This window comes from Propithecus coquereli, unplaced genomic scaffold (genome assembly GCF_000956105.1).
Source record: "Propithecus coquereli isolate 6110/MARCELLA unplaced genomic scaffold, Pcoq_1.0 Scaffold150, whole genome shotgun sequence".
NCBI lineage: Eukaryota > Metazoa > Chordata > Mammalia > Primates > Indriidae > Propithecus > Propithecus coquereli.
The window spans coordinates 4181988-4196899 of NW_012139414.1; the positions used below are offsets into that span (position 1 = coordinate 4181988).

General features: G+C 35.0%; 1 protein-coding gene and 1 pseudogene across 2 annotated transcripts in view; one reads left to right on the forward strand and one right to left on the reverse strand.

Annotated features, from left to right (window-relative positions):
* AUTS2 (autism susceptibility candidate 2) overlaps positions 1–14912 on the forward strand; it is a 1232042-nt gene that overhangs the window by 320546 nt on the left and 896584 nt on the right. The window lies entirely within an intron of this gene.
* Positions 7240–14905, reverse strand: LOC105806979 (annotated as a pseudogene).

The window sequence follows — 14912 nt, forward strand, 5'->3', positions numbered from 1 at the left end:
TTTTTGTGATCTTTTCCCTTAGAAATAGTTGCATTGCCATTCCACTTCAGCAGGAGTGGTCTTTTAAAAGTACACATGTGGTCATATTATTCCTAGATGTAAATCCTCTCAGTGGTTTCTCAGCGTATTCAAATGAAAATTCAGACTCTTTGATCTGTGGTGCTTGGTAATCCTGTGCCCTGTTTCTTCGGCTTCATCTCATGCTACCCTTGCTCACTGGCTCCAGCCCCTTGACTATCCTTCATTTCCTCCAACATGCCAAGTCCCTTCCCACCTTTGACGCCTTACATATGCTATTCTCTCCGCCTGAAGTGGTCCCCCTCCTGCTTTTTGTATGATAGGATCCTTCTAGTCCTTTAGGCCTGAACTGAAATGTCATCTTTTCAGAGAGGCTTTTCCTGACCATATTGTTTGACCCAGGGACTGCCATTGATCCTCCCTCTTTTTCACCCACCTTTTTTACTTCCTAACATTTAGCATAATTTATAATTATAGATTTTCCTTTTCTGAATCCTCCCTCATGTCTCCCCTCCTGCCAGACTCTAAGCTCTCCTGACGAAAGGTACCGTCTCCACCACAGTGTTTGTAGCACGTTGCCTGGCACATAGAAGCAAGTGCTCAGTAATTGAAGTTAAATGATTGAAGGTTTGAATAATAATTATTTTTTCAATTGATGACATTGCTAATTCCATACTCTTATTACATTGCATTTTAACTGGCTACCAAAACAACCCGATACCATATAACCTTTGTCTTCCCTCTCTGAGGATATGAAATGTAAAATAAGATACTGATTAACATGTGCACATCAGGCAAAAATTTATCCCAAGAAATCTCTGCCACTTGGGTGGATAGGGTCTGCTTTATCCCATGTCTGCTGTTCTCCCATGGAGTGTATCACTGGTTTGTCTTCCTAGTGTCCTGGCCTGTCAGGATAATAGAATTGATAGTGCAGCCAGGAAAAGCTGACCTAGGGAAACCACCGTCTTCCATTTTTCAGAGGTAATCCAAAAAACACCGGACAAGCAGTGAAAAGATAGTTGGTGGGAATGAGGTGGAATTTACTGACCATTCTTTTCATGTAAATATTTGTGTGGTGCTCTACTTTTTAATATTAAAGTATAACCTATTTTTAGTATCAAAGCATGAATAGCATGTCTTTTCACTGAAAAAATATTGTCCCACATGCCCTCTAAAATGTTTTGATCTTAGAAAACAGTTTAATTTTATTTACTTTTAAAGTGGCCTAATTAATTGATTCTTCCCATATTTGCTCACTCAGAAAACATTGAGCATTCTTTGTGTGTAAACCCTATACGAGAGACTATGACATAACAGAAAGGATAATGATAATTCTGCCCATGATGCATTTATGGCTTGGTGGATCCATTTTGACCTCATGAGGAATTCTTAATAATAAGTGAGGCTGAGTCTTGCAGATTAAGTGCAGTTCAAAGGGAGAAACATTTGAACATCTCTTAGCGAATATCTTCAGATAGATGTACTAAAAGTCTTTAAAATTATTTCTTTCCTACTGTACCATTTTTCTTGACCTCCCCGTCCCCTTTTCAGAAACTTTTGAGAATAATGCTTTATGCTACTGAAAGTGTCAGTAACTGCTAGAAATAATGTTGTGTTTATCAGTTCTCTTGAGTTCTTATTTTTACAAATAAAGGCTTTAGGGTTCCCACATTTTTAACTCAGGTGCAATTTACTGGGAGTTACCTGGCCCAGTGATTTTATGCTTATTATATATTTATAGATTATTAAAATCTTAATGGCTCTCAAGCTGCACGAACCAAGAAAATAGATGTATTTTCTAGAAGTGGTTTTGCTTATGGTCACAGATCCAGTTGTAACTATTTACTTCTGGAACTCTTGATACAGGAAAGTCTTATATTTGTGCCTAGAGGTGGAGCTTTTTATGTGAAGCAGAAATATCTATCACTTCCTATCATTTCCATTTACTTGGAAGTAGAAAATTATTTTGAATGCAAGCAGAACTTCGGAATAGGAATGTTTGAGTAGAAATTTAGACTTCAGATTTATAGTGATAAAGAGTACTGATAGGAATTTGAACAATTAAGTGATCTGAAGTGTAGATTATAGAGCAGTTCTAATTTACTGTCGTTATTTTTTTTTCTAAAAGAGAATTTATACATAGTTTTTTGTCTTTGGAAATCCTGAGTTTCTTAGAACATGTTATAAATGGTGATTTCCCACTGAATTTCTCAAAAAGCTCTTCATTCCATAAAATTAACTCATACTACTATCTCTTGACATTCATTCATTAAATATTTATTGATCACGTACTATTATGGACAGACTTCATTTTGGGTGCTTGGTGTTAGTAAACAAAATGTTAGAAATTTCTGCCCCAGTGGAAGTTATATTCTGGTAGATTCAATCCTCTTAGTTGTAGACAGCTTCCATTTAAATGTCCAATGCAGACCTTTCATCTCAGCTTTCAGGTTCATAAACTGAGCCCCTTATCAGACTTTTTTCATCTGTGTCATCCACAAACATGTCAAACTCAAAGTGTCTCATGTTGTAGTCTGTAATGGTTCAAATTGCTTTTCATCCTCATTTTCTTCCCTTAGCATGTGTACCATCTGCTAAGCATCCAAGCCATAAAGCTGTTCATGATAGAAACCTGGAAGTCATCCTCCTCTTCCCCTCATTCCTCAATTCCCAAGTCTGTACGTTTTGGTCCTATGTATTTCTCATCTGTTCCTCTCCATTCGCTGTTTTTTATCCTTTCTGCCAGTGCAGTAGTTCAGGTTCTCCTTCTTTTGGTGATATTATGATAGTATCTTCTTACCTGGCTTCTCGACTTCTAATTTCACCATTCTTCAATACGTTCTTCAAATTCCTTTTAATGTACTCTTGTCAACACTCAAATTGAATTATGTTATTTGCTTGGAGAGTTCTCATTGACTTCTTTACTTATGGGTTAAACTTCATTTATATAGTGTAGAAGCCCACACATTTTTATGCCTTTAGGAACTTTCCCATTTTCTTCTTAGTGCTTCCTAAACCCAGTGCCCTGATAACATCAGACTTAATCTGTTTTCAAAAATGTCTTCCTACACCTACCCCCACAGATCTGAGATCTTTTTGCTTCAGTGAGTCTGATCTTAGTTACATGTGAGAAGCATAGTCCTACTAAGACAGAAGTGGACTATTCTACTGCTTAGAATAACATTTTGTAAAGGATACTTTTTTAAAGTGAGAAAATGTTAAGTTTGTTAGAATTTAATGTGGCACAGGGAAAGGAAAATTAAAAACTTTGGGGGACCAATCTATTATAAAAGATTACTGCAAATTTTGGTAGGATAGTTCAAAAGCATTAAAAAGACCAAATTTTTTTCATGATGGTAGTTGCTGGACATTTGTACTGGTGTAGCAGTTGGGTATTACAGAAGGCTTTTATTAATGGGAATAATTTTTAGGCCTAAGAGTTGGAAGGGCTACCTGTACTGAGCTCTTTGGAGTCTTTTCATCTTTATTAGATAACTTTGGTTCTGTGTGAATGAATGCTGAGGGGTTCAAACCAAGGAAAACTAGATATGCTCTGAACCGTATTCTGCTAAATTAATATTAAAATGAAAACTTTTATTGAGGTAAAGCAATTCTGTTACCAGTAAGTTGTATAAACTTTGTGAGGATTTTGAGATCTGATTTATATTGGCTTCTTTTTAAATAAGCTGCCTGAAAAAGTGACCACAGATGTGCTAAAAGGTTTATTTGAGGTAAACATAGTATTATAGCTCCCCTGGCACGATTATTCCATATTTTGTCTCGGTGAGTTAAGGGACAAAGTGAGGATAATCATAATGTTTGTAGAAAACAGTGCTTAGAGCTGGGATCCTAGGATTTTAATGCTAGGATCTTTTACTTGCTGCAACTTCCACTTTCGTTTTTGAAAAGCTTTTTTAAAGATTTTTTTTAGGGCACACATGAACTGTTTTAGCAGAATGAAGCAGTAAGTTAAGAAAAATCTTTTGTTTCCTTGCCCATTTACACATTCCTTTCTGTAAGGCTGCTCTTGGTGGTAGAAATACAGCTATGAATTAAAAGATTGAAGTAAAGAATACTTTTTCTCTTATACTCTTGTGGTGTGGTACATTAACTGTTATCATATATGTCAACCTAGTTCATCCTTGGCAGCCAGATATGAGACAAGGTGTAAAATTGATTGGGCTATGATTCAGAGTGAGGAAACAACTTAAAAAGTATATTGAACACTATGACATTAGTCAGGCCCTCTCTGCACTTTTTCTCTTTTGGTTTAAACTGTATAAAATATCGTGTTGATACTATAGGTAATTGATGACATATCAATTGGTTATTGATATTAGAAATGCTGTTTAGGTTCCTCTTTCACAGTTATGGGAATCTTCATTCAGAGCAATAAAATCATTCCTCCTGGATGTCACATGTTGGCAGCCTGAAAAAGAGGATGCTGTCTTCACATTGTTTTATGGTCACTACTTTGAACTCACTTGCCTCTTAAGAGATATCTTGAGCACTGCAGCTAATTAGAAGGAAAGGGGGCAATTTTGTTGTGAATATGTTCAGTGATAAAAAAGATATCAGTAGCTGCTATTGTATTGCTCAGGCCGTATGAACAGTTAATCGGAGAAAGAGACTGGGAGAGAAAGGGAATTAGGACAGGAGTCTTGGATTATAGATTCTGCCTTGTTCCTGGCACATCGTCTGTTCTTAACTGAGTTGTTACCCCTCTTTGACCCTCAGTTTCTGTGATTGCACTAGAATGCAAATGTTGTATTCTTCTAACACTGAAAAAGTTACACATGCTGGAGTACTTAAAATTCCCTTTTCCTTAGAAGTGTAAAACAGTAGGTTTTAAAAACTATGAATTATGTAGACTTTGATAGTATTAATATTTTAGGTGAACCTGCACTTAAATATGTGATACAAAGAACAACACCTCAAAGTTTCTGCTTTGCAGTACTGACTCATATTGGTAAAATTATGATGTGCATATGGTTATTAGACTGCTGTAGATCCCAGTGGATACATTAGATTGAAAAACTTGAATGAAATGGGCTCATGCACACTCTTTTTTTGCAGTTGCCTTTTCTTTAGCAGAGATTAATATGAGATGGTGCAACCTCATTGGGGGCCATACTTGTTGGTAGCCATCTGAGGATTGTAATTTTAGATCTTCCAAATTGCAATCATAGAAATCTGTTTGTCATGAATAATTCATGGTGAAGGAATATAATAAAATTATTTCTAAATTTTAATTTTTAACCACTAACCCATGCTCCTTGACATGTTTGTTTTTTAGTTTTTTCTAATTTATCAGTAAGTAAATTGTGGGGCATGTGTGTTGATTCTTCTGGTTGGAAAACCCTTCCCTGTATCACTTTTATATGTAGTGAATGGAATTTATAAGAAACAGTATCTATTTACAGGTACTGCTCAACATTGGGGTGAAGCAATCCCTATGCTTGGATCCCTGCCCTCTTCCAGATAGCTCTCTTCCTTCAGTAAATGTTTAACATGCATTCCCTATGCTCCAAACCTGTTGTTGTTATGAGAGACATTAGAGGAATATAAGAGATGGTCCCTATTTTCCAGAGTTTCATCTTTGGGTTACTTAATTACTTTGGGACAGTATAAAATAAATAAACTGTGAAAAACACTCTGAGAAAAGTTAATGGATAGATATGCCCTGAGTTTTTCCACTAATCTCCCTTATGGTTTTTATAATGTCATATGTTTTTCTTGGGAGAGTTTCCTTGTAGCTGTATTTGTGATCTTGGGCTAGGATTTATGAGCTGCTACCATTAAGGTCTCCCTCTGGCTTTGTCATCAGAGATGGAGAGTTGTGTGTGGTTTGTTTTCTTAGTGTTTATATATGAGAATTTTTCCTAATCAGAATAAATGCATAAGCATTTTTCTTGACTGTGTATTTTTGGATTGACTTACTAAGAGAAATGGGCAAATTATGAAAATTTCTTCCTAAAATTAAAGACAAAATTTCCAAAGCAAGATGCATTGTGATTATCTGAAGAAATGTATGTCTTCTCGTTTTAGTGTTTAGAATTGATTTTTTAAAAAAAATTAACTGTAATAACTAGGGCAAGTAGAAAAGTTAAATGAAACAGAAAACATAGTGGTGGGAAATAGAAGGAGAAAACACTGGACATTTATGAAAACTATTCTGGATCTTACTGCTGATATTAAGATTAGATGTTGATTGACCTCAAGGATATTTGAGCTACACTCAGTAAGTTACTTTGCATTTGTAAAATTCTCACATATCATACTGTATCATCTTTGACTTTTTGACTTTATGCTTGTAGTCTATGAAAGGCTTATATCTCTGGCTGAGTCAGTCATGTGCTTAAATATAAACTATTACTAACTAGCTCTGTCTTCTTTCTACTCCTAGTGAGGTTTATTGGGGCAAACTCAAATCTGTTTGCATTTTTATTCACCTACCATGAGCTGATCCTTTGTTTTTTTGTTTTTTTTTTTAAGTGAAAGTAGATGTTTATTACAGAACGATTTTTTTCTATGAATTAAGTGCTTTAAACAAAAAACTATAATACCATGACTTGACAATGACCTGGTAGCATTCAAATGCTTCAGGCTGGAGAGGTGTGTTTGTTCTTAGTGAATTTACATACAATAAATTTTTATGACATTTGATTCCAAAATGTATATATGATTTGTAGTGGTAGAGACGGGGTCTCACTGCGCTGAGGCTGGTGTCGAACTGCCGAGCTGCAGCTATCCTCCCGCCTCGGCCTCCCAGGAAGCTAGGACCACAGGCGTGAGCCACTGCGCCTGGCCAAAATGTATATATGATTTGGCCTGACATGATTAACAATTTAAAGTAAAACATAAACATAAGGGCAATTTAAACATTGGTATTAATTTATATGAGTCAATTCAAGGTCAGTGACTGGAGACCTATATTAAAAAAACTTGAAGTCAAATAATCTTTAGCAAGCAACACTGTACTGATGTACATTTGAAGATCAAGGGGTAAAAATCCACTGTCAATGAATACCATTAAGCAAAGGATGTATAACATCCATCACACATCTGTTTCAAAAACAGCATGTTTCCAAAATTATACATCTCTTTACAAATAGACATTACAGTATTAATAACTACAGAGACACCATCAGGACGAGTTCCAAAATATGCTGCTAACTTTCACAAGGCATCCCTGAGCCATCTCTTAAGGCATCCATTTTAATCTCGGGGCTTTAAGAACATCTCCTTTTCTTTAGGCAGTTTTACATCTCCATTTTCATGTTCTTCATAACTGACCCGGTCTCTCTTCTTGGCAAACTTTTTCCCAATTGTCCCCACCAAGGTCTCGTATCTTCTAGCCATTTCTTCATCTGACACATCGACCTCCTCTGTTTTATCTTCAAAAACTTCTGCTTTGTTCTTAGCATTCATCTGAAGCATTAATTTCTCAACCTCAGGATTAAATCCTCTGAATGACATTCTTCCATAGAGAAGATCTTCACATAACAAGAAACTCTGCTCTTGTATTATGAAACTCTCTTTGTCAGTGCTGGCAAATCCAAGTACCAGTGTTCTTCACCAATGATTTTCTTTTCTTCCCCTTCTAGTTGTTTCTTCGTTTCTGAGTCCAGTCCCCTTTGCATGAACTTCATGCGCATCAGGTTCTTGGACAACTTGGTCTTCTGCTACGAGCCCAGCCGCACACACGCGCTTCCCCCTTTGTTTGTTCTTGAAAAAGATGTTTTTGTATCTGGTAAAACAGGTAGCACAGGATTAATTTAACTGAAGCCTCTTTTAAGACTTTAGAAATGGCTTATTTAAGCTTTACTGCTTTGTCAGCCAGGCCAGGTGGTTTATACCTGTATTCCAAGATCTTTGGGAGGCTGAGGCAGGAGGATTGCTTGAGGCCAGGACTTTGAGACCAGCCTGGGCAGCATAGTGAGACGCCCCCTCCCCCCCATCTCTACAAAAAAATTAAAAAATTAGCCAGGCGTGGTGGCAATACCTGTAGTCCCAGCTGCTTGTGAGGCTGAGGTGGGAATGATTGCTTAAGCCCAGGATGTGGAGGTTACAGTGAGCTATGATTGGGCCACTGCACTTCAGCATGGGCAATGCAGTAAGACCCCATCCTATCTGTTTATCTATCTATCTATCTATCTATCTATCTATTTTCTTTCTTTTTTTTTCCATCCTATTTAAAAAAAAAAAAAGCTTTGCTGCTCTCTTAGCATTTTTACTATATAGACCCTGGTATGTGGTATTGATATGTACAATAAGCATTAATTTGGGAAGAAAAACCACATATCATGTGCTTATGCAACCCATACAAATTCACTTCTCAGAGTGATTTTTTTATTGTGGCCAGCTCCAAAACTCTTGATTTAATTTAAGATTGTAATGGTGGATTGCTTTCCTAGCTTGTATACCAGAAAAAATACTTCTCTCTTACATATTTCCATACTTCTTAGTGAAGACTATTTATGTATAGAGTGTATACATTATATTAGAATACCATCTGGGTAACTCCAGACTTGGTGACATAGTTGTAGAAAAGGGTATTGGCAGTGTGAAGTGGGAGTATATTATCTCTTGGTTGATTTTGTACAGCATTTTGGATATTTTCTATATTTTTTATATATTCCCTTCCCTCTAGAGTTGGTCTGCTATAGTAAAAGGAAAGTAATGTTGATACTGCTTCCCTAAGGATTTATATAGTAAGCAAAAAAGAAATGAGGGAAGTAAATGTCTATTTTTTTGAAGAATAAATCAATAAACATGGTTGAAAGTGCTTAATCAATTGTTAGACTATTAGTTATCAGAGATTGAGACACCTTGCGCCCATTCTAAGTGTTTTCCTGAATCCACCCTATGAATAATTGGCCAAGACACCTCCTGTCCCTGCCTCTTCTTTTTTTTTTTAAGAGATAGAATTGACATAAACTAGATTATTCATGTTCCATTTTGAGTTTATTTTTGAATATGGTGCAGGTTTAAATCAAAGTTAATTTCTCTTGCATATGGGTATCCAGTTTTTCTGAAGGTATTTTTAAAAAGCTATCCATTCTCCACTTTTGCACTGCCTTTGTACTTTTGTAAAAATTAGTTTTTCATATATGTGTAGGTTTATTCTATACTGTATATTCTGTTTAATTGATCTATTTGTCTATTTTTATGCCAGTATTACACTGTCTTTATTACTGTAGCTTGTTCTGTAGTAAGTTTTCGAGTAAGCTAGTGTTAGTCCTCTGTTAGAACTTTGTTCTTTTTCAGAGTTGTTTTAACTTTGCCAGGTTCTTTCCACTAGCATTTGAATTTCAGAATCAGCTTGTCAGGTTCTAAAAAGAATCCTGCTGAGTTAATTTGTTGAAATTATATTAATTCTATAGATCAATTTGAAGAGAATTGACAGTTTAAAAAGAGTTTCCAACTCTTGAATAAGGTATGTCTTTCTATATAGGTCTGTCTTACTTCTCTAAGCAAAATTTTGAAGTTTTCAGTAATAAGTCTTTCACATCTTTTTGTCAATTTATTCCTAAGTATTTCCTATTTTTGGTGTAGTATTAGTGTTTTATTTTTAAATTTCAGTTTCCAGTTCATTATTAATATGTGGAAATACACTGATTTTTTTTTTTTTGCATATTGATCTAGTATCCTGCAGCCTTACTTAAACTCACTTATCAGTTCTAGCAGTATTTTTTTGTAGGTTCCATTGGGTTTTTTACGTGAGTGATCATATTTTTAGTGAATAGAGGCAGTTTGTTTCCTTCCTCATAATCCAGATATCTTCTATTTCTTTTTCTTGCCTGATTGCTCTGTCTAGAACCTCCAGCATCATATTTAATAGAAGTGATATGAGTGGATATACTTAGCTTGTTCCTAGTTTTAGGGGAAAAAACATACAGTCTTTTGCCGTTAAGTCTCAGGTTAGTCATATGTTTTTCATAGATGCCTTTTATTGGATTGAGGATGTTCTATTCTAGTTTGTCATGATTTTTATTAAAAATGGATGTTAGATTTTGCCAAATGCCACTTTTGTACTGATCAAAATGATCATGTAATTTTTTTAGTTTGTTAATATAGTAATACATTGATAATATTAAACCAACTTTGCATTCCTGAGTAAACTCTACTTGGTCTTGATGTATTAATTTTTAAATATATTGTTGGGTTCAATTTGTTAACAACTTTTTAAAGAATATTTACTTCGGTGTTCATGGATAAATTTGGTCTGTAGTTTTTTTTTCTTGTGATATGTTTGTCTGGTTTTTGTATAAAGATATTGCTGGCTTCATAGGATAGGTCAGGAAACATTTTCTCCTCTTCAGTTTTTTAGAAGAGTTTGTGTAGAATTGTTATTATTTCTTCCTTAGGTAGAATTTGTCAATGAATCCATCTAGGCCTGGAGTTTTCTTTTTATGGGAAGGTTTTAAATAAAATATTCAGTTTTCTTACTAGATATTAAACTATTCATGTTATCTATTTCTTCTCAAGTCAGCTTTGGTAGTTTATGTCTTTTCAAGGAATTTGTTCATTTCATCTGAGTTGTTGAATTTATTGGCATAAAGTTGTTCAAATTATATTCCCTTATTAACCTTTTAAGATCTGTAGACTCCATGGTGATTCCACATCCATTATTGATAACCTCCCCCTCCGTCCCCTTTCTTCCCTCTCTTTCCCCCTCTGTGTCATAATCAGTGTGACTGAGGGTATATTAATTTTACTGACCTTCTTCAAGAACCAGCTTTGGTTTCATTGAATTCCTCTGTTGTTTTATATTTTATTGACTTCCTTTTTTCTGCTTTCTTTGGGTTTACATTTCTTGGTTTTCTCGTTTTTTAAAGTGGAAGCTGAGGTTGATTCGAGATCTTCCTTCTTTTCTAAAATAGGCATTTTAATGCTATAAATTTACCCCAAAATACTACTTTGGTAGTACCCCACAAATTCTGATATGTTGTGTTTTCATTTTTATTCAGTTCAAAGTCCTTTCTAATTTCCCTTGTGATTTATTCTTGATTCATGAGTTGTTTAGAAGTGTGTTATTTACTTTCCAAAGATTTGGGGGATTTGCCAGAGATGTTTCTAGTACTGATTTCTAATTTAACTCCATTGTGGTGTAAAAAAATCACAATTAAAAACATTCTCTGTATAACTTAAATCCTTTTAAATTTACTAGCATTCGTTTTATCACCTGAATATGATCTTTATAGATGTTTCCTGTGCACTTGAGAAGAACATAATTTTTTTCTGTAATTGGGTGGAACGTTCTATAAATGCCAGTCAAGTCAAATTGGTTTATAGTGTTGCTCAGTTTTATTATATCCTTGTGGATTTTTTCTGTTATTATTTTATTAAGAGAGATGTATTGAAGCCTCTGGCTATAATTGTGGTTTTTGTCTGTTTCTCCTTATTGTTCGGTCACTATTTGGAAGCTCTGTTATTAAGTATATAAACATTTAGGATTGTTATGTTGTCTTGATTGATCTCTTTGTTATTATTATGAAATTATTATCTCTATCCCTTGTAATAGTCTTTGCTCTGAAATCTACTTTGGGGGTTGTGTGTGTGTGTGTCTCCCTTTATTCTCTCTACCTTTTCATTGGTGTGTTTTCCATTGATACGGTTAGATTTGAGTCTGTGATGTTACTTGTTTTTTATTTGTCACATTTTTGTTTCCTTGCCCATTTACACATTCCTTTCTGTAAGGCTGCTCTTGGTGGTAGAAATACAGCTATGAATTAAAAGATTGAAGTAAAGAATACTTTTTCTCTTATACTCTTGTGGTGTGGTACATTAACTGTTATCATATATGTCAACCTAGTTCATCCTTGGCAGCCAGATATGAGACAAGGTGTAAAATTGATTGGGCTATGATTCAGAGTGAGGAAACAACTTAAAAAGTATATTGAACACTATGACATTAGTCAGGCCCTCTCTGCACTTTTTCTCTTTTGGTTTAAACTGTATAAAATATCGTGTTGATACTATAGGTAATTGATGACATATCAATTGGTTATTGATATTAGAAATGCTGTTTAGGTTCCTCTTTCACAGTTATGGGAATCTTCATTCAGAGCAATAAAATCATTCCTCCTGGATGTCACATGTTGGCAGCCTGAAAAAGAGGATGCTGTCTTCACATTGTTTTATGGTCACTACTTTGAACTCACTTGCCTCTTAAGAGATATCTTGAGCACTGCAGCTAATTAGAAGGAAAGGGGGCAATTTTGTTGTGAATATGTTCAGTGATAAAAAAGATATCAGTAGCTGCTATTGTATTGCTCAGGCCGTATGAACAGTTAATCGGAGAAAGAGACTGGGAGAGAAAGGGAATTAGGACAGGAGTCTTGGATTATAGATTCTGCCTTGTTCCTGGCACATCGTCTGTTCTTAACTGAGTTGTTACCCCTCTTTGACCCTCAGTTTCTGTGATTGCACTAGAATGCAAATGTTGTATTCTTCTAACACTGAAAAAGTTACACATGCTGGAGTACTTAAAATTCCCTTTTCCTTAGAAGTGTAAAACAGTAGGTTTTAAAAACTATGAATTATGTAGACTTTGATAGTATTAATATTTTAGGTGAACCTGCACTTAAATATGTGATACAAAGAACAACACCTCAAAGTTTCTGCTTTGCAGTACTGACTCATATTGGTAAAATTATGATGTGCATATGGTTATTAGACTGCTGTAGATCCCAGTGGATACATTAGATTGAAAAACTTGAATGAAATGGGCTCATGCACACTCTTTTTTTGCAGTTGCCTTTTCTTTAGCAGAGATTAATATGAGATGGTGCAACCTCATTGGGGGCCATACTTGTTGGTAGCCATCTGAGGATTGTAATTTTAGATCTTCCAAATTGCAATCATAGAAATCTGTTTGTCATGAATAATTCATGGTGAAGGAATATAATAAAATTATTTCTAAATTTTAATTTTTAACCACTAACCCATGCTCCTTGACATGTTTGTTTTTTAGTTTTTTCTAATTTATCAGTAAGTAAATTGTGGGGCATGTGTGTTGATTCTTCTGGTTGGAAAACCCTTCCCTGTATCACTTTTATATGTAGTGAATGGAATTTATAAGAAACAGTATCTATTTACAGGTACTGCTCAACATTGGGGTGAAGCAATCCCTATGCTTGGATCCCTGCCCTCTTCCAGATAGCTCTCTTCCTTCAGTAAATGTTTAACATGCATTCCCTATGCTCCAAACCTGTTGTTGTTATGAGAGACATTAGAGGAATATAAGAGATGGTCCCTATTTTCCAGAGTTTCATCTTTGGGTTACTTAATTACTTTGGGACAGTATAAAATAAATAAACTGTGAAAAACACTCTGAGAAAAGTTAATGGATAGATATGCCCTGAGTTTTTCCACTAATCTCCCTTATGGTTTTTATAATGTCATATGTTTTTCTTGGGAGAGTTTCCTTGTAGCTGTATTTGTGATCTTGGGCTAGGATTTATGAGCTGCTACCATTAAGGTCTCCCTCTGGCTTTGTCATCAGAGATGGAGAGTTGTGTGTGGTTTGTTTTCTTAGTGTTTATATATGAGAATTTTTCCTAATCAGAATAAATGCATAAGCATTTTTCTTGACTGTGTATTTTTGGATTGACTTACTAAGAGAAATGGGCAAATTATGAAAATTTCTTCCTAAAATTAAAGACAAAATTTCCAAAGCAAGATGCATTGTGATTATCTGAAGAAATGTATGTCTTCTCGTTTTAGTGTTTAGAATTGATTTTTTAAAAAAAATTAACTGTAATAACTAGGGCAAGTAGAAAAGTTAAATGAAACAGAAAACATAGTGGTGGGAAATAGAAGGAGAAAACACTGGACATTTATGAAAACTATTCTGGATCTTACTGCTGATATTAAGATTAGATGTTGATTGACCTCAAGGATATTTGAGCTACACTCAGTAAGTTACTTTGCATTTGTAAAATTCTCACATATCATACTGTATCATCTTTGACTTTTTGACTTTATGCTTGTAGTCTATGAAAGGCTTATATCTCTGGCTGAGTCAGTCATGTGCTTAAATATAAACTATTACTAACTAGCTCTGTCTTCTTTCTACTCCTAGTGAGGTTTATTGGGGCAAACTCAAATCTGTTTGCATTTTTATTCACCTACCATGAGCTGATCCTTTGTTTTTTTGTTTTTTTTTTTAAGTGAAAGTAGATGTTTATTACAGAACGATTTTTTTCTATGAATTAAGTGCTTTAAACAAAAAACTATAATACCATGACTTGACAATGACCTGGTAGCATTCAAATGCTTCAGGCTGGAGAGGTGTGTTTGTTCTTAGTGAATTTACATACAATAAATTTTTATGACATTTGATTCCAAAATGTATATATGATTTGTAGTGGTAGAGACGGGGTCTCACTGCGCTGAGGCTGGTGTCGAACTGCCGAGCTGCAGCTATCCTCCCGCCTCGGCCTCCCAGGAAGCTAGGACCACAGGCGTGAGCCACTGCGCCTGGCCAAAATGTATATATGATTTGGCCTGACATGATTAACAATTTAAAGTAAAACATAAACATAAGGGCAATTTAAACATTGGTATTAATTTATATGAGTCAATTCAAGGTCAGTGACTGGAGACCTATATTAAAAAAACTTGAAGTCAAATAATCTTTAGCAAGCAACACTGTACTGATGTACATTTGAAGATCAAGGGGTAAAAATCCACTGTCAATGAATACCATTAAGCAAAGGATGTATAACATCCATCACACATCTGTTTCAAAAACAGCATGTTTCCAAAATTATACATCTCTTTACAAATAGACATTACAGTATTAATAACTACAGAGACACCATCAGGACGAGTTCCAAAATATGCTGCTAACTTTCACAAGGCATCCCTGAGCCATCTCTTAA